This window comes from Pleurodeles waltl, chromosome 2_2, assembly GCF_031143425.1.
Source record: "Pleurodeles waltl isolate 20211129_DDA chromosome 2_2, aPleWal1.hap1.20221129, whole genome shotgun sequence".
In the NCBI taxonomy this organism is placed as follows: domain Eukaryota; kingdom Metazoa; phylum Chordata; class Amphibia; order Caudata; family Salamandridae; genus Pleurodeles; species Pleurodeles waltl.
In genome coordinates this window covers 1,088,744,736-1,088,761,780 of record NC_090439.1, presented here as the reverse complement: position 1 = coordinate 1,088,761,780, position 17,045 = coordinate 1,088,744,736, and positions in this window count along the sequence as shown.

Genomic DNA, 17,045 nt, shown 5'->3' with positions numbered 1-17,045 from the left:
AAAATGGAGAATAAGTCCTGAAAGAACAAGCTGCTGATAAGAGAACAAAGACATTTCTTTAAATACTATGGGGGTCATTCTGACCCTGGCGGTCCATGACCGCCATGGCGGAGGGCGGCGGAAGCACCGCCAACAGGCTGGCGGTGCTTCCTGGGCGATTCTGACCGCGGCGTTAAAGCCGCGGTCAGAAAAGGGGAGCCGGCGGTTTCCCGCCGGTTTCCCGCTGGCCCAGGGTATCCGCCATGGCGGCGCTGCTTGCAGCACCGCCATGGGGATTCCGACCGCCTTCCCGCCATCCTGTTTCTGGCGGTGTCCACCGCCAGAACCAGGATGGCGGGAACGGGTGCCGTTGGGCCCCTGGGGGCCCCTGCACTGCCCATGCCACTGGCATGGGCAGTGCAGGGGCCCCCTAACAGGGCCCCACAAAGATTTTCACTGTCTGCTTTGCAGACAGTGAAAATCGCGACGGGTGCCACTGCACCCATCGCACCCCTGCAACTCCGCCGGCTCCATTCCGAGCCGGCTTCATTGTTGAAGGGGCTTTCACGCCCGCCGGCCCCACGGGAAAGCCAGAATGGCCGCCGCGGTCTTTTGACCGCGGAGCGGTCTTTCGGCGGGAACCGCTTGGCGGGCGGCGAGCGCCGACCGCCGACCGCCGTGGTCAGAATGACCGCCTATGTGCTCAACTTTAAAGTCTGCATATGAAGTACAAAAGAAATAAAGTTTTACATCAAGTAAGAAGGGAGAAAACGTACATGATATCACAAGTAAAGAAACCTACAATAAGCCACAGAGTTTAACTAAAAGGCAGAGCCAGTTTAAAGAAGTAAGGGTTTGAATATTCAGTATCAGTGTAATCAAGAATCTAATGACAAGTATGAAGAAGTATAAAGGGAGAAGCTGTGAAACAAAAAGAATGTGTTGCGAGTATAGGTGGTAAGGCGTTTCCTCTGAAGATTTTTTTCTCGATAAAATAGTGTTGAGCATGAGGAGAAAAAGCACAAAGAGAAGACTTATAAACATAACTAACTTTGGCAAAGTTTTTAGTGGGGAATGGATACATACTTCTAGTACTGAGCCTTTCTGCATACAGATGATGAATCTGGACCGTATTATGAGATGAAAGATGGTTCTCCTATTTTAAAAGAGGTAATGGTACCTAGAAATGTAGAGGTAGTCATAGCTGAAGAGGTTCAGGGAAGGCATAGCCAGGCCTCTGTATATAAGTAGAATTTCAGCAGTATTTGTACTGTTCGCCAGGTATCAATTGACATAGTCACAAATGTTTTACGGAAGTTTCCATGTAAAAGTGTTAAACAGAAAATTGTAGTTTTGTAAGACTAGATCCATGCAAAGTAAGAAAATATACAAATCTACAGAGACATGCACTAGCATGTTTATCGAAGAAAGTGTGCGAAGGCACCTTTCATCATTTAAAATTTTTAGCTGTACACCACTCATGAATACGTTCTCTAGTTAGGAGGTTTTCCCATGTGAAGAGTCCTGCAGCAGGTTTAGGGGAAATGAATAGTGTTCTGTTGTATGGAACACTGGCAGAGTTAGAAAAGATCTGTGATGATGTGCAGTTTCATTTCTTTGGACCTGAAGAGGAGTGCAGAGAAAAAGAACAGTTGGAATCTGTAGGTATAGAACAGGGGATATCTATCAGTGTTGATAACTTTTGTGAAGAGATTACAAAGTTTAAAACAGTCTGTTCGGCAAAAAACAGACTGTATGCACATATGCTTTAGGCGTACTCACTACAAAACTCAAACTCATTATGGTATTGTATCTTTAAAAACTGAAGAAGACAACAGAGATAAATGGCTATAATTTTTAGCTTATTTATTTGTAGAAGAACAATTTGATTGTTGCTAACAACAAATTATATAATATATATAATTACGGTTATAATAAATTGGAGGAGAATAAAATGCCAGCTAAAGCAGCGTGTTACAAGTTAAAACAAGTTTCTTTTTCACATGAACTACAAGACAGGAAAGTTACCGCCAAATGAGCTCCAGATTAATCTAAAAGGTAGAGTTGTTTATTTGCCATTAGATTTTAAGCAGAATGTTGAACCTCTAGGTGTGGAAAGAGAGGACTTGTGATTCTAGTCAATGGTGTGCCTACTATGAGTAAAAGGTATGGCAAGAGTTAGTAGATGTTAGCAAAGTTAGGAAAGCAACATTATTCTGAACACGTGGAGACCGCCGCAGTCGGAACTCCACCACCGCCAGGCAACCGGCGCCAGGCAGCCCGATGATGGCAGAGTTCCTTATCCCACAGGGCAGTAGAGTTCCTTTTCCCACCGGATAAAGAACCTGTGTTTTCCACCAGACTTTCCCTGGCGGTTTCCGCCGCCAGGGAAAGGCTGGCGGAATGGGTGCCCCAGGGTCCCCCTGGGGGCCTCTGCACTGCCCATGCACTTGGCATGGTCAGTCCAGGGGCCCCCGTGCACAGCCCTGTTGCGCATGTCACTGCCCGATTTATGGGCAGTGATATGCGTGACAGGTGCTGCTGCACCTGTCGCACTGCTACATTGACGACGGCTCCATGTGGAGCCGTCAGCAATGTAAAGGCCCAGCATTCCTCTGGGCCGGCTGACGGAAACACTTCTTTATTGGGCCGGCGGGATCCTCAACGTGCTGGCCATCAATGTTCCGACCGCCAGCACAGAACTCGGCGGGATTTCCCACCGAGTTCATAAAGAGGGTCTATATCTGGTATAAAATAACATTTACTATAAAAATGTAGATGCTTTTCAAGATATTTCACATATAAATGATGATACAGTACCGTCAAGAGGCCAAATTGAAAAGTTGGATTGAACGAGAACAGAATAAATTTATAGTATTCATCCTCTACATTCTAAGGAGATTATTTGAGATGCTATTGAGCTATTTCAAATGAAAAAAAGGTGTTCTGTTAAGTGTGTGGGAGAAAAGCTTAGAAGCCTGTTGTTTTCCTCATCTGTTTCCTCCTGGAGTTGGTGGTAGGTATGATGACCACCCTATACAAATAACAACAGCTGAGAAGAGATCTACTAGACTTTATTCAGAGGTCCCTAGATTTCTACTGTGAATACCTTATATATTTCATCTACTATTTGAGAGCAACTTGTCAGGGTTATCCTATGTAGTAAATCACATTCTTAAAACAGGAGTTTAGCCTCCAGAATCTGAGAGCAAGGGGATTTGTTGATAAAGTTCATGGAAAAGATGAACACCTTGAATACAACTTACTCAATTGTTTGGCATGATAACATGGTACAGATGAATATTGGTATTGTCGCCATGTTGAACTAAAATGCATGTTGAAGACTCTAGGATCATATACTTGGTTTGTGACACTCAGTTGTGCTGAATATGCATGGGATGGCCTTCTTGATTTTTTATGTGAAGCAAACTCAAACATCAATCAATCAAAAAATTTATAGAGCGCGCTACTCACCCGTAAGGGTCTCAAGGCGCTGGGGGTGAGGGGGTGCGGTAGGGATGGGGTGGAGGGGAGGGGAGGCTGATTACTGTTAGAAAAGTCACGTCTTGAGGTTTTTTATGGAGAGCAGGAGGTTCTGAGTCTTGCAGAGGCTGGTGGGGAGGGAATTCCAGGCCTTGGGGGCGAGGTAGGAGAAGGATTTGCCTCCGGTGGTGGCGCGTTGGATGCGGGGGACTGTGGCGAGTGCAAGGTTGGCGGAGCGGAGGTGGCAAGTGGGAATGTGGAAGTTCACTCTTTCGTTGAGGTAGGTTGGTCCAGTGTTGTGGAGGGATTTGTGTGCATGGATGAGGATTTTGAAGGTGATCCTCTTGTCGATCGGGAGCCAGTGAAGGGATCTGAGGTGTGAGGAGATGTGTTCATGGCATGGGAGGTCCAGGATGAGGCGGGCGGCTGCGTTCTGGTTCCTCTGGATTAACATAAAACATAAAACATAAAAGATATCAATCTAAAACACCAGGATAACTCTGTTTATTGGATCCTGCAAATGCTAGCAGTTATTTTAACCACCAATTTCAAATAATGATGGCTTTCATCTGTAACAAAACAAATCCACTTCTTGGTGAAGTCACTGATTACTTTTGGCAGAAAGAGTACCAAGTTGGAGGTGCTCCAAGCATTCCTATGCTGTCATCGGTGAAAGATGCTGGAAAGTTTGGAACAGACACTGATGAATCTGTATGGTCATTTATAGAACAGTATGTGACATGCACCACACCAATTGATACTTCTGAGAAGGGATTGAGACAACAAGTTGTTAGATTTCAAACTCATAGGTGCGGCAAATACTTTTGTCAGAAACACAAATCAAAAGCAAAATTGTATACTGTATGTCGTTTTGGATTTCCATGTCCTGTTATCTCAGAAGGAAGAGAGAATAGCTTTTTGTCTGCAGTAAGACACACTTGACATAAAAATCACTGAAAAATATAAACAACATCAGAAGAGCAGAAGCTTCAAAATATATAAACAACTACAACTTTGTTATTCTAAAGATCTGGAATGCAAATATGGACATACAATCTGTTGCAGATAATTCTATTGCTACATCACTTCTCACATAACAAAGGCACAAAAGACAGAGATAAAAGAGATTTCAGCAGAAAAGAGTCTCATCAAAGAATTGCACTGTTTTAGTTTGAAAATGCTTACGCACAGAGAAATTGGATCTCATGAATGAGCGCATAGGTTGAGCTCAGCAAGTTTGTTCTCCATGTCTAGAGGAATTGTGTGGATAAGCCTAGGCCTTGCAAGCAGTCATAATAGAGTATTAAAGTCTTTCCCAGAAATAAAGTACCTTGAAGAAGCTGATCCCGCCAGTAGAGACATTCTAAAGACTAACATGCTGGATACATACTACCCAAGAAGAAGTGCACATCTTGAAAATATGTGTCGCTATGAAGTACTACAGCATTACACATATAGAACTAATGTCACTGGAAACATTGGAGAAGGTTGATTTGCAGTTACTGTATGTGATGGTTGTTTGGTAAGACACAACAGAGGAAATCACAGGAAGCTTAGTTGCCAAACTCCAGATAGAAAAGAGTTTTTCTACTTGCCACTTTTGCGACTGTTCGACAACCATGGAGAGCAGAATCAGATCTACTTGGACACTATGGCCCTCATTACAACCCTTGCGGTGAGTGATAAAGTGGCAGTAATACCATCAACAGGCTGGCGGTAAGTACCGCCAGATTATGACCATGGCACTGATAACTCCAGTAGACAGCCAATGTACCACACCAACTGCCAGGGTGGAAACACCACGCACCACGGCGGTAGCCGTCAACAGCCAGGTGGAAGACAAAGTTCTGCCCTCCGTATCATGACACACGAATCCGCCACCTTTTCCGGGACGGGACCAACGCCATCAAAAGCCTGGCGGAAACAGAGCTCAGAAGTGAAAGTACTCACCATCGGAGACACAGGGAAGAACAATGCCGCCATGGAACCGTAACTGCAAGTCTTCCCGATGATGACACCAACGCCGACGAAGACGACGATGGTGAGTACAGCCGCTTAGCACACAAGGGAGGGAGGGCGGAAAACAAGAATGAAACACACACACACACACACAACACACACCATTCACACACACACACCATACACACAACCAGCTAGAGACGTAAACCAATGGCACACAACACACAGCAGAATAACACAAGGACCAGAGTACGGATGAACAGAAAATGTATTAGCATAGCAAAACCCACCACACAAACCAAATATATACAAATTTTCACAAAGGGCCAATGCCCAGTCCAAAGTCATAAGGACACACAAGGACACAGGGCACAGTCCAAGGCCCAACTTGTATCCTGACATCATCTGGAGAGAACACTGCAGGGGCATCAGTTTGCAAGTGGGCATGCACCTCAGGGAGATAGGGGGCACAGCAGCCGAATACGGGAACATCTCCACTGGTTCTGAAGGGGGCTCCATGCCCATTTGTCTTTTCTGGGGAGTACAAGGTCACAGTCTCTGAGCTGGGGAACATGCCCACTGGTTCTGGAGGGGGGTCCATGCCCATTTGTCTTAGCTGGTTAGTGGAAGTTCACATTCTCTGAGCTGGGGAACATGCCCACTGGTTCTGGAGGGGGCCCCTTGTGCAGCAGTCCCTGGGAGTGGCCTACATGTCCTCTGCTGGTGGTGATAGTTGCACTGCCTCAGCTGGTGTGAGTGCTGCTCTGTGGCAACAGGTGATGGTGCCTCCTGGCCTGCCTCTGCTGGCGGTGATAGCTGCACTGCCTCAGCTGGTGGTGAGTGCTGCTATGTGGCAACAGGTGATGGTGCCTCCTGGCCTGCCTCTGCTGGCGGTGAGGGCTCCGTGACCACAGGTGGTGGTGGTGGTTTCACCCTCCCAGCCTCTGATGGAGTTGAGGGCATCATTCCCTCCATGGCAGGAGGTGTGGGCACCTTCCCCTTCCTGGCTGTAGGTATTGTGGGCTCCTTCCCCTTCCTGGCTGTAGGTGTTGTAGGCTCCTTCCCCTTTCTGGGTGTTGGAGTGGAATCCCTCACAGTCCTGCCTCCACGACAAGGAGGTGCCTCCACTGTCCCGTGGACTGTTTGGCTGAGGTGCTGGGCTGGCTGGTTGGCACCCTGGTTCTATGGGCAGGATGGGGGGAGGGAAGAGGTCAAGTTGGGCAAGGAAAAGCTCCTTAAGGACTGTGGGGCGGAGGAGGGATGGAAGTGGAGGTTGAGGGAGTGGTTGTTGGAGGTGTACGTCTGCTGGACTTGGGTGCAGGTGCATGGGCAGTGTGCATGTGTGAGCTGGATGGCTGTTGGGTGTCTGAGTGCTTGCGTTTGTATCCTTTAGAAGGGGGGACAGACACGGTGCGAGAGGACACAGGGGACAAGTGGATGGATGTTGTAGAGGTGTCTGCTAGTGAGATGTGAGTGCTGCTTAGGGTGGTGATGCTGGTGGTGGATGTTGAGGCAGTGCATGCAGGTGTGAGTGTGAACGTGACTGAGAGGAAGGTGGAGGAGGAGGGGGAGACAGTGGAGGTAGTGGATGTGGTTGTGTCTGCAACTGTATGGTGTTTGTGTGAGTGCTTGTGGGATGAAGTGTGGTGCTTGTGTCTGCCTGTGCCACTCATGGGTGTTGTCTTGTGTGCATGCTCATCTGTATGTGTGATTGGGATGGATTGGGGTTGAGGAGAATGGGACTGGGAAATGGTAGTTGGAGGGGGGATTGTAGAAACAGGGACAATGGCTGCCATCAGAGAGGAGGCCAGAGCCTGAATCGATCTCTGTTGGGCCCCCAGTCCACCGTGAATGCCCTCCAGGAATGCATTGCATTGCTGCATCTGGGATGCCAGCCTCTGGATGGCATCCACAATGGTTGATTGCCCTACAGAGATGGATCTCAGGAGGTCAATAGCCTCCTCACTCAGGGCAGCAGATCTCACTGGGGCAGGGCCTGAGTTGCCTGGGGCGAAGGATATGCCCATCCTCCTGGGTGAGCAGGCACGGGCAACTCACTGAGGGGCTCCTGGGAGGGCAGTGCTGGTACCGGGGTTGGAGGCTCTACCTCCAGCTGGGGTGGTCACAGAGGTGTCCGTCACCACCAGGGAGCTGCCATCGGAGGAGGTATCTGAGTCTGTGTTGTCTCCTCCAGTCTCCGCCATGGTGCTCCCCTTGCCCTCCCTCCCACTGGTTCCCTCGGCATCGGTGGACTCTGCCTCCTGGGTCCTGTGGGATGCAGCTCCCTCTGTCGCCAGTGCCCCTGTTCCTTCGCTAGATGATGCTAATGCACACAAGGACAGGATGACATAACAAGAAAGGGGGGAGACAAAGCATACACTGGGTTAATGACTGCACCAACATCACTATTGGCATGCACATCACCGTCACACACAGGGAACAGGCTTAAGCACTATGCATTGCACTTCCAGTGATATGGCTAGTCACTAAGGCAAGATGAAGACCAAACAACGCCAACTTCAGCACTCCTGGGACCCACAATGTCCTGGCTGAAATAGACTGCTAACAAGCTAGGTTACCTGTATTTGCCATGCACCCGTTACCCTTCAGTTTACCCATGCTGCAATATCTGGCCCGGCCTTAGGGGCACCCACTAACACACATCCACCACCTGGATACCACCCCACCAGCCACAATATGTATTGATACTCACTGTACTCACCCCCTTGTGGCTGCTGTGATTCCCTCAAGCGACCATCCAGCTCAGGGTAGGCCACCGCCAGTATGCGGGCCATCAGGGGGGTCAGGGTCCGACGGGCACCTCTTCCTCGTTGGGAGGCCAAACCCGGCTGGGCCTCCGCGGTCTTCTGTGCCCAGTGTCTCAGGTCCTCCCACTGTTTCCAACAGTGGGTGCTCTGCCTGCCATAGACCTCCAGGATCCGCACGTCCTTGGAGATGGCATGCCATATTCCCTTCTTTTGATGGGAGCTGACCTGCAGAGGCAATACAGACAGGAGAACACCATTAGACAAACTGTCCAGCCTGTCACACAAATGGCCCACCATACCTGTTTCATCACCATTGGCACACACATAGCCCAGCGCACAACATGTACACCACCACTAGACATTCCCCCGCCCCTCCACCCCCTTACCCTTACACAATGCTTGTACACACATCTCCATGCAGACTTCCCACATTCATTGTGCCCAAAGTGTACTCACCTGTTGTCCTGGAGGCCCATACAGCTGTCCGTACCAGGGTAGGACACCATCCATAAGGTCAAACGGGCCATGGTAGGTTCCAGACACAGGTCACAGCAGCACACGTAGTGTAGGTGTTCTCCTGTTGAAGGGCAGGAAACAAAGTGAGGCACCAGATAGAAAATGGTGGTCATGTCCGCGGCGGTGTACACCTTCATCACCGGCGTAGATCCCCTTTGGTCACTGTACTCCATAGGGCCCCATATTATCCAATGAGGAATTGCATGGCGGTGCAAGACAGCCTTCCGCCACGACACCCAACATCGGTGGAATTACCTCACTTCCACTTGTCGCTCCATACAGGTCAGGCGGTCGCCATTTCGGGGAGGGGGGCCTATCGACAATTACTGTGTCACTGATTAGAATGGCATATACTTTGCCATTTACACTGTCCCAATACATAAGTGCACCATGTGGACTGCAGTTGTGGTTTTGTTGTTCCAATTGTGACAGCCTACTTACTCTTGTGTCCTTTACATACCTACTGCTGTGGATGAATAGGAGGTGGAGACATACCCCTGTGTACAGACCTGTGGTGGACTTGGCTATACTGGAGGACCGGCACATAATACTGACCCATAGACTGCACAGGGCCACAATCACAGAGCTGTGTTCCTAGTTGGAACCTGACCTGATATCAGCAATCCGTCATCCCAATGGGATCCCCCCTCTTGTGAAAGTTCTATCAGTGCTTCATTTCCTGGCAGCTGGTTCTTTCCAAGTGACAGTGGGCTTGGCAGCAGGAATGTCACAGCCAATGTTTTCTATTGTGCTGGCAAGAGTTTTGTCTGCCCTGGTAAAACGCACGTGCAGCTACATAGCTTTCCCCCAGGTGGAAGATTTGGCCACTGTGAAGGCCGGATTCTATGCAATGGGACATATCGCTAACATTACTGGTGCGATTGACGGGACACATATTATGTTTGTCCCCCCCCACCAGAATGAACAGGTGTTCAGAAATCGTAAGAGTTTCCACTCAATGAATGTGCAGATGGTGTGCCTAACGGACCAGTACATCTCCTACGTCAATGCTAAGTATCCCGGGTCGGTGCATGATGCCTTTGTTCTGAGAAATAGCAGCATTCCAAATGTGAGGGGCCAACTACAGAGGCACAGGGTGTGGCTGATAGGTGAGCTTTGTCCCACCCACTGTTTCTTAGTGTATTCCTCTGGTGTCAACCCCATAGGATTGTGTGTGGCTAAATGTTGTCCCTCAATACTTGCAGGTGACTCTGGCTACCCAAACCTATCGTGGCTGCTGACCCCTGTGAGGAATGCCAGGACAAGGGCTAAAGAACATTATAATGAGGCACATGGACAAACCACACGGATAATCGAGAGGACCTTCGGACTCCTGAAGGCCAGGTTCAGGTGCCTCCATCTGACAAGTAGATCCCTGTGCTACTCGCCCGAGAAGGTCTGCCAGATAGTAGTTGCATGCTGCATGTTGCACAATCTGGCCCTCTGACGCACGAACCTTTTGGCATTTTCAAACACACAATCTTAAAGTCAACTTTACTAAAAGATGTATTTTTAAATTGTGAGCTCAGAGACCCCAAACTCCACATGTCCATCCGCACCCAAAGGGAATCTACACTTTAATCAGATTTAAAGGTAGCCCCCATGTTAACCTATGAGAGGGACAGGCCTTGCAACAGTGAAAAACGAATTTAGCAATATTTCACGGTCAGGACAAATAAAACACATTACTGTATGTCCTACCTTAACCATACACTGCACCCTGCCCTTGGGGCTACCTAGGGCCTACCTTAGGCGTGCCTTACATGTAAGAAAAGGGAAGGTTTGGGCCTGGCACGTGGGTATACTACCAAGTCGAATTTACAGTTAAAACTGCACACACAGACACTACAGTGGCAGGTCTGAGACATGATTACAGAGCTACTCATGTGGGTGGCACAGCCAGTGCTGCAGGACCACTAGTAGCATTTGATTTACAGGCCCTGGCACCTCTAGTGCACTTTACTAGGGACTACTAGTAAATCAAATATGCCAATCATGGATAAACCAATTACATACAATTTTACACAGAGAGCATATGCACTTTAGCACTGGTTAGCAATGGTAAAGTGCTCAGAGTTCAAAATCTAACAGCAACAGGTCAGAAAAAATAGGAGGTAGGAGGCAAAAAGATTGGGGATGACCCTGCATAAGCAAAAAAGTCCAACAGGACCCCCTACCAGCCTAAAGCCAGGGGAGAACAATCAATACCTTGATGTACTTCCCTCATTGAGGCGATAGAACACGGACCCAGGCCCACAACAGCAGGGGCATGTTCCAATTCTACGCCTTCCTGACTCCAGTTGGATCCCTCTGTCCATACTCTCAGGACCCACTAAGCTAACCCCGGGGAACCCTTCTCCACATCTGCAGATACCATCTGTGCAGCACCTAACTTTACTTTGCTCACAGATGTATCCCAATGGGCAGATAGTCAGTGTTGCCCACTCCACCCCTGGGTGTGACTCTCGCCCCCTCCCCCCCAGGGGCGACTCTGTCTACCAGGACAGCAAGCCACAGTTACTCTTGACAACTGGTAGGGATGAGAGCCCGACCTCAGGCCTCTCCAACCACTGTGACTGTACAGAGTGGGGGGCAGTAGCCCCAGGTGCCTGGCACCCTTTGACCAATCTCTCTTCCACCAGGTCAGGGATGACAGCCTGACCCTGGTCCTTCCCTCTGGGGCTCTGTACCCTCCTTGCAGGAGCGGCACCCCCAGAGTCCAAAATTGTCAGGGTGCTTGTAGAAGCAGTCCTGCCCAATTCTCCCACCAGTGCAGGCATGTTAACCTGCAACTGGTCCTCCAACCTGGGGTCTGTACCTTCAGGTTGGATTAGGGCCAGGGGTGAGGCTTCCCTTTCCCTGCCCTACCTTCTGGTGTCCTGCACCCCCCAGCTAGGAGTGCCCCCCCAGAAGACAGCATGGTAGGGGCATTGTTAGCAGTAGCCCCTTCCTCCAGGTCAGGGGGGACACCCTGAACCTGGCCTTCCAATCCAGGGTCTGCACCCTTAGATTGTACTGGGGTCAGGGGTGAGTCTCTCTCTCCCCTGCCCCTACTCTCAGGGTTCTGCACCCCACCTCAGGGAGATTACACCTTGAAATCACACCAGAGGGGGTGATTGGGCAAACTGCCCCCCTTTCAGGTCAGGGTTTACCCCCTGCACCTGATCCTCCAGTCCAGGGTCTGTACTCACAGACTGGACCACCGCCTGGCAACCCAGGACTTCCTGGGGGCATACCTACCCCCCACCAGGTCAGAGTTTACCCCCTGAACCTGGTCATCCAACCCAAAGTCACTACCCTGCGGTTGAACCACTGCCTGGCGCACCAGGACTTCCTTTGGAGCACACCTACCCCCATCAGGTCAGAGTTTAACCCCTGAACCTGATCACTCAACCCAGAGTTACCACCCTGCGGTTGAACCATTGCCTGGCACACCAGGACTTCCAGGGGGGCACACTTACCCCCCTCAAGGGACACACCGTCCCCAAGGGCCACACAAGAGTCTGGCTGGCGCAGGTCTCCTGAAAGTCCATCTGACAGAGTCTGGATTCCCCCCAACCCAGAAATGGTCTCACCAAGGTTATTCCTGGGGGGCTCTGCTCTCAGAGCTAACCCCTGACCCTCCAGGTTCTCCACTGGGGTCCGCAAACCCCTCTCAACCCTCTGGACTTCTGCACCCCCTCACTAGGAGAGGTACTCCCAGACACCAAAACTGGTGGGACGCTGGCTACAGCTGCTCCCCCAAGTTCTCCTGACACTGTGGGGTCTCCCTCAACAGATGGCCCTACGGTACAGGCTAGGCTCTCCTCCTGGTGTTCCCTCATGGAACCCTCCAGGACCTGGGACCGGATTTCAGGCACCTTGGTCCTCAGCCCATCCCCATTCCCTCTCCTCGGAGACTGGACATGGGGTCCCTCACCCATCCTACTACAGTGGGACCTACCTGGGACACTATAATCCTTCCCTACCTCACCTGGTTAGGAAATACCTAGACCACTCCTCTCAGGAGCACCCCCAAATGCCTCTTCAGACTCTCTGGTACTCACCCAGAAGTCTGCCTCCATTGTAGGCTCCCTGGGGTCAGAGAACTCACACTGTACCTGGTGTTGGCGTAGCTCTGGAAAATAAGGACTAGACATATGCTTTCCAGCAATTACATCACTCAGCCCCTTACATGAATTAACCAAAGTACCCTTCACCCAACCATCCAGTGACTCTGCTTTGAAAAAGCACCCCACATCACCCTCCTGAGACTGGTGAGACAGTACCTGACTGTCCCTGACACTCAACCCACACTCTTCTGGGATGTCTTCACACTCCATAACCAGGACTTCTACCTGGGGGGAACCCCTCTCCTTGTCACTCTCCTCTAGAGTCAGCAGAGTGTCCCTCACACCAGTAGGAATATGACTCCCCATGCCAGTTCCCCAATCCACCTCAGGGTCCCTGTGCATCGGTGGAGCTACCTCATACCCCTGAACCTCCTGGCATGTGGTAACTCCCTCCTTCAAGTACGGCACCACATCTCTGGGCATGTGCACTTCATCAGCAGCACTGGACATAAAAATGATGCTGCCACCATTCCAGCTGGACTCAGCCCTCCTGACTTCCAGCTCTTCCAGTTTTAGCTCATAAGCCAAAATCATAGTTTCTATCTCTAAGTCCCTTTTCGACTCGTCGAACTCCCTTTACATCCTCAACTTTTCTGCCTCCAACCAGCGAGCCCTTTCTGCCTGTCTGTCCTGCACATCTTTAGGAGTCAGACCCTTAGAGGACCTACTGCTACCACTCCTGGAGGCCCTCCCACCAGGTGTAATAGGTACCTCTACTACACCACGTTGTAGACTCTGCACTTTCCCATCCATATCTTTTGTGTGCCCCCCAGCTTCCTTGGCTGTCACCCAAACCCTCAATGCCTCTTGCAGCTCTCCCTTCCTGGCAGAGCTCTTAACGGGACAGGCAAGATCTTCACAGAACTGTTTCAATTGAGCAACTGAGTACCTCTTCAGTTTCCCTAATTCAAACACAGCTCCAACTGTTGCATCTCCAGATTGAGACATGATGGCAACAAGTGCAAAGTTCCAATTGCAGAAAACAAGTTCCCAATGAATTAAAAAGAATCAGTCAAGGGATCAGAAAAAAATCATAGAAGTAGAAAAAAGGAGTCCCAAAGGGAAAAAGCTAAATCACAAGACAAGTAGTATGTGGTCAGGTAGTGGTCTGAGATCAAAACAGTAGTGTACACTTAATCACTGTATGTCAAGTACAAATACAAGTCCAAATCCCAACTGCTGATCACCAAAGTTAGAAATGGGGTCTTTGGTTGACAGTCAGGTTACCCCCTGTTCAAGCAAGGACCCTCAATCTAGTCAGGGTAAAAGAGAATCACTCTCAGCTAACCCCTGCTTACCCCCTTGGTAGCTTGGCAGAGCATTAGGCTTAACTTCAGAGTGCTAAGTGTAAAGTATTTGCACCAACACACACAGTAGTTTAATGAAAACACTACAAAATGACACAACACAGGTTTAGAAAACTAGGAAATATTTATCTAAACAAAGCAAGACCAAAACGACAAACATCCGACATACACAACTCAAGTTATGAATTTTTAAAGATTAAACTAAAAAATAGCGCCTAGAAACACAAAATGCTTCAATGAGGTGTTAACACGGCGTCGTGATGGATTAGTTCCCAACAAGCCGACACCAGCGGCGCCGGACACGAAGTCACGTAGACCCCCAAGTACAGTACCTTTGGTGAAGAGCCGATGCGCGAAGTCGGGGATCGTGGAGTCTGTGCGAAACATTAAATCCGCGCACTTTGAGCGGCGTTGGTCACGACATGGTACAGCGACTTCCACGAAGTCATGGACTTCAGCAGGGCTGCAGCGGCGTTGGGCCTGCGAAGGTCTTCATCTCCCAGCAAAGATCATGGAGTTGGTTGCAGGCGGCGTCACCAGATTCAGCAGCGGGGCCAGTCCGAAGTCGTCCGAAGTCGATTTCCTTGGATTTCCACCAGTTTTCCTTTCAAGGGCCCAGGAACTGGGTAGGGCACCACTTGTCAGAGCAGGAGTCTCTCCAGAGACTCCAGGTGCTGGCAGAGACAAGTATTTGCTGTCCCTGAGACTTCAAACAACAAGAGGCAAGCTCTAAATCAAGCCCTTGGAGATTTTTGTTCACAAGATGTAACGCACACAAAGTCCAGTCTTTTTCTGGCAGAAGCAACAACTGCAGGATAGCTCCACAAAGCACAGTCACAGGCAGGGCAGCTCTTCTTCCTAAGCTCTTCGGATCTTCTCCAGGCAGAGGTTCCTCTTGTTTCCAGAAGTGTTCTAAAGTCTGTGGTTTTGGGTGCCCTTCTTATACCCAATTTCCCCTTGAAGTAGGTGTTGGAAAATGGGTTATTGGTAGGGCAGGTAGGTACCTACACCTAGCAACGAGCCACTAACCTCCACATAGGTACAGTTAGGTCTCAGTAAATTAATCCCAGCTCAACCCTTGGTAGCTTGGCAACGAGCGTCAAGGCTTAACTTAGGAGACAAAGTGTAAAGCATTCAAATATCACAAAACAGTAATTAAATAAAACACAGGAAACAGTTTAAAAATCCAAAACCAATTTATAAAAATAGTTTATATTTTTATCTTTAAAATGACACAAAAACGATTAAAATCGGTTCAGGGGAACCGGAGATATGAATTTTTAAAGAATTATTACTTATCTAGCGCTTAGAAACAAAAAGCGCCAATCGGGTCATCTGGTTGCACCTCGACCGGGGCAAAGTCAAACTTTCAGGCCGACCGCGATGGAGCCCTGCTCGGCTACAGGTCGCGGGAGGCCTCGGTTAAAAAGTTACCTTCTGACTTAGTCTTTATTTTGAAGTTTTTCTTCACCGGGACGAACCTGCCAGTTGAATCCGACCTCCTGGAGCCCTTGTCCGGATACGCGATGTGGGTTTCCTCGGTGGAGACTTTTACCTTCGGACTTAGTCGTTTTTTCGAGATGAAAATCCTTCGACCGGGGTAAACCTGGATCTTGATCCGACGTCCATGGAGCCCTTCTCGGATACGATGGCTGGGAGGTCCCGGTCAACTTTTTACGTTCGGACTTAGTCTCTTTTTTGGATGTTTTTCTTTACCGGGACGAACCACGAAGTCAGGCCGGGTCGCGGTTGAGGCAAGCCGGCTAGAATTTCCGCGGCGGGTCGGTCCCTCTCTGGAGCTTTTTTCCAAAAATTCTCAAATCTTTTCCAAACTTCTGGGGCTTCACCCAGATGTTCTTTTAAGGTTCTTTTGGGGTCCACAGCTCACCCCGAGGGTCCAGAAGTTCTGTGATGGTCCTTGGGGGGTGCGGACTTCAACTCCCAGAATGCACCTGGCGCAAACTCCTTTTTGGCCACTGGACAGTGGTCAGCTGGTCGCTTTCTTCAGGAGTTGGTGCAGGGGACTCTGGTTTAGCAATTTTCACCTGTAGCAAACAGGGAGTCCCTCCTTGAACCAGTTGAAGCCAGGCAAAGTCCTTCTTGTGGTGAAGCCCAAGTGTGCAGCTGGTGCAGTCCTTCTGAGTGCAGGGTCCAGGTGCAGGCCAGGGGTCCAGCAGGGCAGTCCTTCTCCTTCTTTAGTTCCTTTCTTGTTGAATTCTGGAGGGGATCTGAGGCGTGGGTGCAGGTCTGCCAGTTTTATCCTTGCTCCTGGGTGAAAAGCAGGGGGGCCCTGGTTCTCCAATCAGGGACAGGGTCGTCCTCCTGTGATGACCACTTCCTGGGAAGTGTGGCAAAAATCCATCCCAGAAGGCAACAGTCTCTAAAAATCCAACATGGATGAATCTGATTTTTGGAGGTTACATCTGGCTGAGCCCACCCACTGGTGTGGCTAAAAATCATAAACACACCCCTCTCCTGCCCTCTCCTAATCTAATCAAGGGGGCACCTAATTGTCTGGGGTTGCAGGATGTGGGGGTGTTGCTGGGTGCTGCAAATGTCCTTCTCTGCCTTTGAAGACCAGTTTGGCAGCCCTCCCCCTTCCTGCCTCACCATCTGCTGAGGGGAGATTCTCTCCCCCAAGCACATTCCTTTGTGTGAAGCCTGGCCACTTCACACCTCATCAAGGCAGCCTGGCAGAAGCTGCTGCAGGCTGGCCAATCAGAGCACAGCAGCAAAAACAATGCAGAGCTGAAATTGGCAACTTTTTAGGTAAAGTCTAAACTTTTTACCTGAACTAGTTATATTGAATCCAACAACTGGAAGTTGTAGGATTTATTACAACAATTAATTTGATACCAAATTCTTGGTATGCAACATTTAAGGAGACTTTAAAATTTAAAATAAAGTCTGCCCATTCTAGC